This window comes from Calonectris borealis, chromosome 8, assembly GCF_964195595.1.
Source record: "Calonectris borealis chromosome 8, bCalBor7.hap1.2, whole genome shotgun sequence".
Lineage (NCBI taxonomy): Eukaryota > Metazoa > Chordata > Aves > Procellariiformes > Procellariidae > Calonectris > Calonectris borealis.
The window spans coordinates 7495566-7508652 of NC_134319.1; the positions used below are offsets into that span (position 1 = coordinate 7495566).

The 13087-nt window shown below is 40.1% G+C and overlaps 1 protein-coding gene across 1 annotated transcript in view; it reads right to left on the reverse strand.

The window, feature by feature from the left end:
- ZFYVE9 (zinc finger FYVE-type containing 9) overlaps positions 1-5586 on the reverse strand; it is a 79597-nt gene extending 74011 nt beyond the window's left edge. The window contains exons 1-2 of the mRNA XM_075155768.1: positions 5497-5586; positions 2855-3008 (exon numbers count right to left, since the gene is read on the reverse strand). The gene's annotated coding sequence lies outside the window, so the exon portion shown is untranslated. The remainder of the gene's footprint in view (positions 1-2854; positions 3009-5496) is intronic.
- Positions 5587-13087: the final 7501 nt, after the last annotated feature.

Genomic DNA, 13087 nt, shown 5'->3' on the forward strand with positions numbered 1-13087 from the left:
TTAAAATCCTGTTTTAATCTGTGATGTCTTGTAACAGTGAGTTCCATGCACTAATTGTGGTACTTTAAAATATTTTCTTTCATCAACTGTAAATGCTCTACTGCACAATTTCACTTAATACCCTTTTTTTCTCATATAGGAACAATTAATCTTACTTTATATAATCCTCTATTCTGTTTATTTCTGCTATGTTCCTTCTGATTCATCTCTGTTCTGCAAAAATTATGACATTTTCAATTTCTCTTTAAATCACAAGTTTCTCTGCATCTTTATGTGATGTCATTTTCAGCTTTTAGAGCCTCAGTTATATCCTTATTGACAGGCTGAGGGCTATGGCCAAAGCTGAGAGGGCCACGTCACCTAGTTAGGGAAGCACTGTCATAGCCTTGGAGTTACTGCCCTCTCTTTTGCGGGGATAACAGTTATACAATAACAAGCAGAGCTATCCACATGTACACTAGACCAGCTGAAAAATCATTTTTTCTTCTTGGATGGACAAACCTAAAAGTTAACACATCCTTCTGAAACAGCCCTAGACAGCTTTAACTTGCTTTTGTCAAAAGCATTTAACATTCTGGAAATCCACCCTAAACATAAGAAAAAAAACCTCTACTGTGAAGGTGGCCAAACATTGTCACAGGTTGCCCATAGAAGTTGTAGAGGCTCCATCCTTGGAGATATTCAAAACCCTACTGGACATGGTCCTGGGCAACCTGCTCTAGCTGACCCTGCTTGAGCAAAGGGTTAGAGACCTCCAGAGATCCCTTCCCATCTCAACCATTCTGAGATTATGTGAAAGGCACCTAAATATAAATCAAAGACCGAGGTGGGAACACAGACAAGGAAAACAAATTAAGGTCAGAAACTACTACTTCTGACTTCTTGTATAGCATGTGCTCTAAGAGCAGCACCAAACAGTGATGCATCCCATCTCCATGTGCCTTACAGACATTAGTGGAGCACTGGGGCCCTGAGAGGGACTGCTACACTATAATTTTTTCCTCATACCTTCCTCCATCACCAATTCCTCCAGATATGCAGGTCTGTGAACCTGAAGGAGGAGAGAGAAAGCTGCCGATCTCAGCAGGAGAAGGGAGGACACAGAGGGAAGGAGTCCAGTGAATCCTTGGGCATAGGAAGGCAGAGCATGAGGGACAGCAGGAGCAGTGAGAGCACGCATCTTGCATGAAGCTCATAGCTTCTGGTTGAGGTAGGAAATACGTTTCAGAAAAAGTCTTCAGTCCAAGTGTAGAGTTGTCAACATGTCTATGAGCACGCAGTTACATATTTCCAGTATGATTGGTTTTGTTGTTTGAGGGATTTTTTTGGAGGATGTAAGTAAACAGAAGTATAAACCTTTACCTAGAATATTTTTTTTCTTTCAATATTTATGTGAAGGGTTTGATGTATATATGAATTTTCCTTTAGGTCTTTTTGGATTCAAAGGAAGAGCTGGGTTTTCTTTAGAAAGGAAAAGAAAAACTTACTTGAAAGGAAGTGGTAGATGCAGTTGGCACATTGTTATCTTACACATTTCCCTTCTTTGTTGTGCTGAAGATAAATGAATAGCTGCTATGCATGGACATACATGACTCTCAAGCTCTGGTTCATTATTTTTTGTAATTAAATCATTCAATGCATGATAGAGTCAAACTCCAGCAAAAGGGATTTTATTCTTGAAGGAATCCGACAGGCACAACTTTTGCAACACTGTCTTGGGTTATCTGCTGTTGTCACGCTGATCTTTTCCACCCTACTTCTCCTTAACAACAGTGGGTGCGGTGGGTATCAAAACCACCATCCTTTGTGCATGCAATTTTTTTAAGCTAAGTCTTTCAAAGAAGAAAGGCTCACACATCTGTGCTCCAGATGCAGGTACATCTTCCTCTCCCTTTGAACAATTTAGGAATATGTTGCTCAAGTTCAACCACACTTGAAAGAGGCAACTGGTGACTGCTATAGGAGAAAGTCGCAAATGACTGCCACTACTGAGGGCACAGCAGAGGGATGGCAGCCACTGTAGTAGCTTTTAGCAGCAGGTGGCTTGTCAGTCAGCCACACGTAGCTCTAGAGTTCTTTGTATGGTTATTTCTCCTCTATAAGAACTGCCACAGGGAATACAGTGCCCATATCTCAGGGGAAAGGTGCGATGGATGGCAAGTAGAGAAGGAGATGGTTAAAAAACACAAGCTCCTCCTGCTTTTATTAGTTCTTTGCGCTGTGAAACTGTTCATACGCACACAAAGATTTTTTTAAGTACACCCTAAAGTATTCAAGACATTAATGAATATCCTGAGCATTTTGTTCATTTCAGTTGCTTCTCCACCCACATTCTTCATTGAATTAAAGGATATCCTACACGCGCTTTTATTTCACTTATTCCCCAAAGATTGTTTCATCACACAACAAGCAAGGATCTTCAGCATATTCATAGTAACGTCTCAGTCATGGCATTCAGCACTATGATGTTCCTGGCACAAGGGATGTTATTAAAGGACTGAAGAGATGAATAGACGGCAGATTTCCCCAGGGCAGCACATCAGAAAATGGACATCAAAAGAACCTGGCTCAAAATGCAGTGGATATTACTGGCTTCTAGCAAATCCCCCTCATTTCTGAACAGTAATGCTGTCAGGTTGTGTTAGGGACACGTCCATCCTGGAATACCTCCGTAAAACTATGTTTGCTTACCCAGTAAAAGCACTCCCATTTCAACACCCACCCCTCTAGTTGAAGACAGCATAATCTTCATTAATCAAAAATACATTGGGCAAAATCCAATTCCAATCCTACTCAAATCATTAGCAATATCCCAGAGCAAACACGGCACAGGCTCTGTAGCCATCAAAATTACCTTTGTTTTCACCAGTCATTTTTCATGAACCTGACTGGATTGCCCTAGAAACCCTGCAGATCTCTGAATGCGTAGGTATCTCTTACAGGATATGTAGGTTGTCACATGTTACATGTCATCTTTCACAGACCCCAACAGGATGACAGGCCACAATCTGTAACAGGAAATTTTTTCAATTTCTATTTCCTCTTTCACCAAGAACTGGTTGGAATTTATTTTCTTAAAGCTATTTTGAACCACCAGCAACAATTCTTGAGTAGGCATTGAGGAAGGAGAAGCACATATACTGACATGATATCACCACCTGAATTATTAAGCTAGGATATAAAAATACTTTGAAAAGCAGCATGGCCAAAATTACCATATCATTTAATTACAACCTACTTTCATGACAGGCCGTCAGTTAATTAAGACTGTCAAAATGCTGAATTGCCTCCAGCTTCTACATGCTTTGCAAATGACATGGAAGTCATCTTTTTAAATAGCAACAGCTTAACTGAAAACGTAAAACCCATAGTGAAACACTTTGAAAAATGAGGCAGTCAGCTGAACCGACATGAAATTCCCCACACCATAAATTCACTAGGGAAGACAGTTATAACCCATTTAATTTGCTCTCTGAAGATCATGTTCACATGATGATTTTTTGTTGTGTTCAAAACTATTTTTCTGAAATTGATACAATTTTAAAAGAGTTATAAAACAGGAGGCTTAAGTGACTGTGGCCTGTGCAGCTATGCACGTGGCCTGGCTCCAGCACTGATACCTTCTCTCCAGACTGCTACAATACAGGCAAATGTAAAGCAGGAAAAGGTTTAGAGAAAGATTTGGGTTTTTTTTTTTTCAGAAATAAGTCAGCTTTACTGATTCTCAGGTAACACATATGACACTAGAGAAAATCTCTGTGGATGGAATGATGTTTGAATAAACTTGGAAAATGATGGAATTGTTTTACCCATTTATTATACCTGGCACCAAATCCCTTATTCTTTTTATAGGGCAGTTTTTTTAAATAAATGATTTTGTATAAATTATATAAGAGTTTGATATAAGTTGTAGCAAAGCAAAAGAAGAATACAGTGGAAAGCGGACTGGGTAGAAAACTCATGCCTGAACCAACCACCAAAGAATAAGAACAGTGCCCAAACACAGAATTAAGTTGAACATCTTGAAACCGAAATGAAAACAGCGCAGTCCCTCTCCCTCATTGTCTTTGGTAACGAGGTGGTCCTTTTGTTGGACAGGCAGAAAGAGAAGTTTTTGGTTTTCTTTTTTCCCCAAGGAAAATGAGTGCTTAACACTGAAAAAAACTGATGAGCAAACATCTCCCCCTATAGTTTGGAAAAAGCTGAGCACCTTAATAATAATGAAAATCCTGTCTCTTGGGTGAATAAGGGAACCAAGCTAAAACCAAGCCAGAACTTTATGTGGTATGGAAACATGGAAATGCACACCCCAGCAGAGAGTGCTTGAATAAAAAAGGATAAGGCTACCAGAAAGCAATCTGAGAACTCAGCAGAATTGTGGCAGGCTCATAGCTTCATGACTGTGGCAACGTCCAGGTGATTAACAAATTAGAGGTTGGAGAAGGAGAGAAGAGACTGAATTTCAAGATAATTTAGGTGTAGGACTAAGGGGAGTTTGTTACACCTGTAAAAATAGCCAAAGGACTTCAAATACTAGAAAGAAGCAAATAAGCTTCCTAAGCTGAGTTTAAAGTGCTCTTTATTACTAAAGACTTTAATAAAGAAAATATTTGAGCTCAGTAAAAATGCCATTTAGTATAACAGGCCGTGAAAATGAAAGCTGAGCAGTAAACAATGGTTCACTTTGCCAAGATGAGAAATATCTCAAACCAATTTTCACAAAATCGCGATTACTCAACAGTTTTATGTCTATTTCAAAGGGAGTACGTGTTGGATGGATCTTGTTAGCAGCATCCTCTCGTGCTAGGACACTATTGCTGTTTCTGTAAGAAGCCCCGAGCCCTGTAAATACATTTTACTGCCATTTACAATTACTGAAAACCAGTTGTCATTGATTTGACTATACCTTAAATGATAAGCTGTACAGGGAAAGGGCCATCTTTTATTCTCTGTTTTTACAGAAAACAGTATTAACAAGGAGTTAGTATCCAGCAAGGCCTGTTACACAATATGATGATGCAACATTAATTGCACACTCTGTTCTCCCCTGAGCACTAGCTTCAGCATTTAACAAACAATCCTTGAGATCCAAGCGATAGCCCAACAGTGGCTGGAATGGCATTGGCTGCACCCATTGCCACTAATGGTGGAAAATATCCCATCAGTGGCAGCTGCACTGGCTCAGCAAATGCTTCGGATATCAGCCTGTGCTAGCCTCCTTATTCATGAAAACATGCCTAAAATTCCCATTAGCCAGGTGTGGTGTTGAACATGGACTGGATGAGTCTGGAATCCCGCGGGCATTGACATAAACACTAAATCACAGAAGAATTGAGTGAAAGGAGCAATAACATCACTGGTGTTACATGAAGATCTCCTTGCTGAATACAAGGCACTAATTATTCCAGGCACGTTGTGCCCTCTTCCCCATCAGCTCATTTCTCTTTCACCAGTACATATGAGGGAAAAAAAAAAAAAAGAGCCAGACACACTCACCTTGATCATGTAATTTATTCAGTCAGCAGTGCTGGTAAACAGGGAATCATTCAGTCTTACCGTCGCAGACAAACCCCACCACTAAATGCCATGGAAGTGTACACGTGTAGAGAGAACAGGGTCATGAGTACACACACTCCTTCCGCTTGTCCTATGAACTTGATGGTTCTGCTTGAAGAGCTCTTCCTGTTCTCCCAGCAATGTTTTGACTTCACAGCAGTGTGGCAACTCCCTGCTCAAGCAAAAGGACATTGCTTCACTGGGTGTAATTAAGCCTATTAAAAAAAGCAGGCTTATTTATGCCTTGCTAAATCACAGGATTGAGATTTTGTGGAGTGCTGCAAGTCAGAGCTCTTGGGAAGCCCTGACCAGCTATTTCCTCAACATCTCAATGAGGGATGTCTGTAAGTTGTTCAGGTTTGCAACTCAGAAGTCAGTCAGCTGAATGTTTTGAATTTGCTAAAAAAAGTTGGTAGCCCATTTCAAACTGCCAGAACCCTTCCAAAACAATTTTGACTATGATACAGGATTAAGTACAATGTTAGCCAGTAGAAAAGGGCACAGTAAATAATAGTACATACAGCAGGGAGCTGCTTTCTTGAGGAAGGGGGGAAAAAAAGAAAGGTAAAAAAAGAAAAAAGCTCTTAGGCACCTTTGACATCTGTCCTTTATCTTGCTTTTACCGAATCAGAGAGATGTTCTAAGTACAAAACCTGCAGATATTTTTGCTTTAACAGGATTACTTAACTTTGGTAGTAACAACTGTTAAAGCTTGTTTTTATTGTGCAAGTAGACAATACCTCCCACAGCAATTTTTCATGGGACTGCTTACAAGGGTAAGACTAATTAAGGACAAGTATTTAATCACCTCTCTCTTATCTTGGCTTATCTATGAGTTAACATAGAAGGGCAAAAATTGAACCAAGGCACATCTCATACAAATTTTAACACAGATTAATGTCTAAGCAGAGAAACTAACAGTAAAAAGAATTTCTCATCATGTGTATTCAATGCAAGTGAAATCTTGTTCTGAATAGCTACTAGTTCATTTTTTCTTTCCTGACAAATGCTGGCCATCCCAAACCATAAAGAACCTTTGGGCTCAAGCACTTTGAAAGTATTAACATACTGCATGTCAGCATGCCTGCGTGTCAGGCAGCCCAAATTCAACAGCTCTATTTCTCAGATAATACTCACAACAGCTATAGAGAAAGGAAGACGACAAAACTAGCAGTCACAAAGGAAGATGCACTTGGTATACATTCCTGATGATGGTACTGTGAGCCATTGAGGAAATGTGGGTATAAGACATCTAAACCTTTTATTACAGCTTACTGCAAACTGATGAAGTGCTTGTGCAGATTAAAACCATAAAAAGTGTATGCATTTTTCATGGAAAAGTTTCCATGAGTTAAGATGCTAATAATGTATCTCTGCTTGTTCCCAAAGAAAAAGCAATCCTGTTCAAAGAGGTCACCAAGTTCTCAGCGACCCAGACTGCACTATAAAAATCTTCTATAATTTAACAAAATCATCAGGATAGAACACACATACCACTAGAAACAATAGCTAGATTATCCTTTCAAGTTTGACTATAGCCTTTAAAAGAAAAAGAGTGGATGGAATACTTTTATGGAAAACCCATTTCAAGGTTCTCAGAACTGAGCTGGAAAATCACCATGTAATGGGATAAACTATTACAATTTCAGGGCTGGAAGTGGCCAACACAATTTCTCAGTGCATGCTGCTAACGAAAGCAACTCTGCAACTTAAAGGGCAGCAGAAGAGATAGAAGTAATAATATCTCTGTGTTTAAAAGTTAATAATTTACAACAACACAGAAATCATGCCGCTGAGAGAAAGATGATGTAGAAAAGACTAGAAAGTGTAACACATTCCCTGTTTTTCAGAAAACTGATACCACTTTTGTGTCAAAATACTCAAATATCCAGCAGCAGATTATGAGAAAACCTGGTGTCTTTTACTCAAGCTGAGGAAGCAGGCTATGGGAAACTTAAGACAGACAGGGGAAGAAATCCTTATTCAAAGTAAAAATTATTTTAGGATCTATATGCTTTCTTTCAGAAACATGCAAAAATGCAAGCCATCACTAATTACAGCTGCCACTCACACAGAGCAGACCAGAGTCTCCAGCAGTAGAGCAAATGTTTCAAAATGAACAGAGAAGAAACTAGTTGCATCATTACTCCCCGGAGACTCTAAAAATGCTGTAAGCAAGTTACAGCTATTTTCAATTAAACACCATGTGTCAGAAACCATTTGAAAACAGATCTTGTCACAAAAATGGGAATTCCTTATTAAAGTTCACTTTGTAAGTTATTTACTGAGATTTTCAGTGAACAAGAACCTTCAGCATGAATCAGAACTTCAACAGCTTGCCCCCCAAAAACGTCACTGTTTGCTGTCTAAAAAGAGACATGCAAAATGGGCCCAAGGGGAAGGCTGTGTTCGGGTGCCGTGCACCTGCAGAGTGGTGGGATGGCTGGGTCAGAGCGTGGCAGCGGTAACGGCACACTGGGGTCACATGCTGCAGCTTATCAGCCCACAGTGCAGGCAATGCCTATGCCTCACAAGGCATACTGAGCTGTACTGAACCCCTATTTCACAATTAAACGTTTAAAAACAAACTGCAAGTTACAGTATCTGACCAGATTGGTCGCCCAAGGCATCAACATGGCAAATCCTTCCCTTCTTCCCAAACTCAGCATGACCCTGGCAGCAGCACTGCAAGTTCCCCCATACTGTCTTGCCAAGACAAGCCTCAGAAGCAAAGCAAGCAGCAGCAGGGTTAAAAGGCTAGTTCAGTCTGCAAGGCTGTTTTGCATGATGGTCATCTCTACCAAGCCTGCCCAAAAGTACTGTGTGCAAGCGCCTTCCTTTTGAAGGGAGGTTACCATTTATTTCACAGAAATTTAAAGCTAGCTAGAAGGTGGTAAGGCAAAGGGCATGGGCCCTGAAGCTACAGCTTCCTCTGCAGGCACCCGCTTACACAGAACGAACTGTGGGACCTGCAGGTTCAATCACTTCCACCACAAGCCGGCTAAGCCAACCAAAGCAAGCTGTCAGGAACAGTCGAGCTTTTAGCATGTGCCAGTACTACCACGCACAACTACGTGGTGAGACTTCACAGTAAGGTGAGCTGAAAACCATCTGAAAACTAACTTTAAAAAACAAAAAGTCATCAACAACCAGTTGAGCAAGCTGATCCAGTTGACCTCAGACATCAGCTACTACTGCCGGCGCTTGGGAAAGCAAAGGAAGGGGAAGACTCTCTCCCTTGGTGGCAGAGAAGCCTGAGATTGCTAAAGGATTTTCAGGGAACTTCACTCTTGGTGTGCAAAGGTCTGGCATTCCGCTGACAATCTGTTGAGATTTTAAGTCTTCACTTACCTATGTCTGGCAATAATTTGCATCACTTGGAAATTTCCAGCTTCACACATGGCCTCAAAATCAGATCTGATGATCTCAAAATGTAGTTTGCGCCACATTTCCCAATGTCTGTAGAGAGCTGGTCACATGGCACTGGCTCTTCTTTGTCAGCTAAGTTGCATTAGACAGAATCTAAAAATACATTAAATACTTTCTAATATTACTTTTTGATATAAGCAGTTACTATAGCTGCCGCAAGGATGTTGCAAGAAAGGGCAAGAGGTCGCATAACTCCTTTTATTCAGCTGGGATATGTGCACTGAAAGGTCAAAAGGCCTTGGAATATAATGTTTTGTTTCAATGTTTGCCTTATTTTTGATTAAGTATCAATGCTATCAGAAACAACTTCAAGAACTCAAATGAGCAGATAAACAAGGCAACTAATTTAGCGTAGTTATGAAATCCATCTGCAATGCAAAGTTCAAGGAAATGCTGCCTAATATTTGAGAATCTGATAGATACCAGGTTGGCAAGAAAAAATTTCGTCTGAGCAAGCTGTGGGTCTGTTGTTTAGTGAGAGGGTGTTTAATAGTACTGACAGCCCACCAAAGAGTATTGTGTGGAAGTAGCATAGCTTTTTTTATACCATTTGCACAGATGCAGCTCTTTTCTCTCAAGAAGCATCCAGGTTTTGTGTTCATTAATTTACATACCACATACTTACAGGAGGTAGAACAGTACTGCTGAAATAAAGTCAAACCAAGGCATTGGAAGATATATGTTTGTTTTTTCTTGCCAAATACACAGTGCCAGAGTCTGAAATGAAAGCCCAGTTCCCAATAATCCTGCTCTAGATATCAACCCAAGTTTCCACCCAAACATACCAAGATAACCAATTTTAGAATTAGTCTCTTCACTTGCTCTGCTTGGCTACCTGAATCCTTGATTGACACCACGGCCCCCATGTTTCTGAATAAATCCATTAAGTTCTTCAGTGTCTGCAAACTGGTCTTTGAAAAAGGGGATGGGGATAAAAAAAAAAAAAATTACTTGATGGGAAAGCAAACAGTTGAACATGAATAACCATTCCCTGTACTTCTGCTGTCACTTCTGTAAAGTTGCTACGGCTAGTGTTGTGATGTGCTTCTGTTCTGCATCACTTCATTTGCTCAAGTACAAAACATGGATCATTTAATTAATCTTCATCTCCAGAACAATCTGTCTGTTCACTTTGCTGAACAAACCAGCACTGTCTTAAAATAATAAAAGGAGATTAATCTCAGGGGCCAGTGGAAGAATTCACTCACTCGCCTTCACCTATGGAGCAGTTTGCTCAGCCCCTCTGTACATCCCTACTGTCTGGGGCAGCGCAGCCTGATTCCAGGGCAACTTAGGAGAATCATTCCTAGGACATTCCTCAGTAGAGGCATGAATTCATCTTACATATAGCACAGATTTACTGTGCTGTTGCAACTTCCTCAGCTCCTTCCTGTTAACAGCAATACACTGGTCAATCAATACACTGCTCAGTAATTAAATCATCTAAGGCCTCCAGCACTCGTTTTGTACACACCAAATCCTAAACTATTTGTGAAGATCCTGGCAGAAGGGAGTTCATAGCAACTCCTAGTTCCCACAGAAAGTTGACAAATACTAGTGAATTATCAACAGGTTTCAGTAAAACTTCAGCAGCAGTTCTAAATTCATCCTTATTCTGTGCACTCTTCAAATATTGCTACATAACAAAAGTTAAAAAGTTCATCTGAACCCTATTTTTTTCAAGGTCTGTATTGTACGTTAAATGTTCTTTTTATATCAACTCCTTCCACCCTACCAACACTCTTAGCTGCAAACATGTTTTGTTACTGAGTGCTGCACGAGAAATCCCTTACCAGCACTCAGTACCAAGTCTCCAGCATCACTGACTGTAATCTCTGCCATCCATCATACATGAGCTTTCCCCACCCCGCCCCCACATCGAGCAAATGCACAACTGCAGGTTTTTACAGACTTGCTCTCCTGCCTGAGAGAAGCCAGCCAGTAGCGGGTTTCCCATCCATAAACTAGGAAACTATGCAAATCTATGAGCAGTCAGAGCAGGAAGACTAATGTTTGCTGTCTTACACATTTGCCAAGTTCTCAATTCTTTGGTCTTCACTGATTCAGGTTTGATTCTCTCACATACAATCCAAGAGATATTTCAACTTACTTTCTGCTCTATCTTCCTATTTTCAAATCAATGCCAAGTTCTTTAATATGACAGTATCTTTAGCAGTATCTTTAATATATCAACAGGGTTTAAGTAGTGAGCAAATAAGCTCAAGAGCTTCAGAAGTACAGTGGTTATCATGCTTCAAGCCGAGCAAAGAACATTTTAGTGTTCACTCTCACCTGGGGAGTTTTTATTGTACCAACGCTCCCCAAAAACTACTTTTAGTAACTTTGCATTTCCATCAGCAGGTACAAACACTGTTTGAGTTATACCATGAATAAATACAAAGAAAAAGAGCTTTTTCCCACAACAGCCTTGATGGGTTACTTTTAATTAAAATCAGTTTAATGATTGATAAGCTCTAGTATTTCCAGCAGCAAAATCGTAAGTGGTTGACTGTTTCCAGATACAGTGAAAAAACTGAAGATAATATAACTACATAAGCTAGCATATTTAGTTAGTTTACTGGTTGTCAAACATAGGAGAAAGTGAGAGTTTAACATGTAAATTGTCATGACCAAGAGCAAAAATTAAATGAGTATTTTGTAGGAATCAGGAAGTTCAACTATATAAACTCGGGGAATCATTGTTTCCAATGCTTACTCTTACTCTCTCACAAAGTTACTTTTGACATACTTCCTACATCCAAAACCAATGAGCACGAATTTTTAGTATCTGATTAGTACTTAGGGGGAGGGGACGTCCCACACAAACTCAGTACAGTTGCTACTTTGAAACGTTCTTCACTCATGCCCCTTAAGCAAATGGAAGAACACTGCAAATACCTGTTTCCTAGTATCCTTCATTTGCTCTTTGAATTTGCAGAGACAGCAAAAGGCAATTCAGTGTGCCTGTGCACACATTAATGAAGACATCTCTTCCTTATAAACAGAACGAATGCATCTGCAGCTGATTTAAGATTAGCCATACAACGAACCAAAGTTTCATTCAACACTGCAGGGAAAACAGGAGAGTGGGTGTATGGGAGTGAAATCCTAAAGCTCTAATGGGATCCTCCCTAGTCCTGCATGTATCTTCCTCAGTCACTGTCAGCAAGGATGTAGTGCTGTTTGAAACAGCTGCTGCATCCACCTGTCGTTCCTCAGCTAGTGCTGGTGGGAAGAGGAGACAACACACAAGAGGGAGCTTTTCCTCTTTTGTACTGTTATTTTATTTTGTAGTAAGATCCACGTAGTATATAAAATATAACAGGAAAAACTGAACAAAGCCTATAAAATAAATGGAGGAGTTCAGATGACAAACCACTACAGCTCTGCTTTCGTGGTCTTATGATGATGTCACCAGAACTCACGTACTGTTTACCTTGTACTTTTACAGTTCTCTAGCTATGAACCTACATAAAAAGCGGATATGTTCCAATTAAGCCATAGTTAAGTGACAGATGTAGAGAAAAAAAGGCTTTCTTAAGCCACAACTGCCCTTGACACAGGTTACAATGATGTCTAACTATACCATAATGCACATTACATCAAGAACCTTGAAAGAGCCTTTGAGAAAACGGGTTCACATTAAGCATGTTAAAGAAAGGTCATAAATACTGCACTGTACCAACAGTACCTCCCAATGTTCTCCTTATGCCTGAGGAGCATTTGTGGTTTTCAAGAAGCTACTACATAGATGACACCAAACCTAGAGGTAGGTTATAGGCAAAGGTAAGTTACAGGCAAAAAAAAAAATATCCCTTTAGAGCTAGTCATTGCACAAACTGCCCAGCAGGAGGCAAGGCAAAATGTCAACAACTCTTTCCTCCCACCTTAAACATTGCTCACACAGTGCATTTAATTCCTAGTGCCATAAGAATGACAGTGGATCATCAGCTCCTAGTAAATGCAGTCACGCCAGGAGAACAGCTTGAAATTATTCAAGCAAAAATCTGTTACTGTGCAAAACTGGTGCACTGGACTGTTACCAACTAGACCTCCAAGTTTAGGAAGTGACCTGATGGTAGAGAACCAAGGTGTTTGTCTT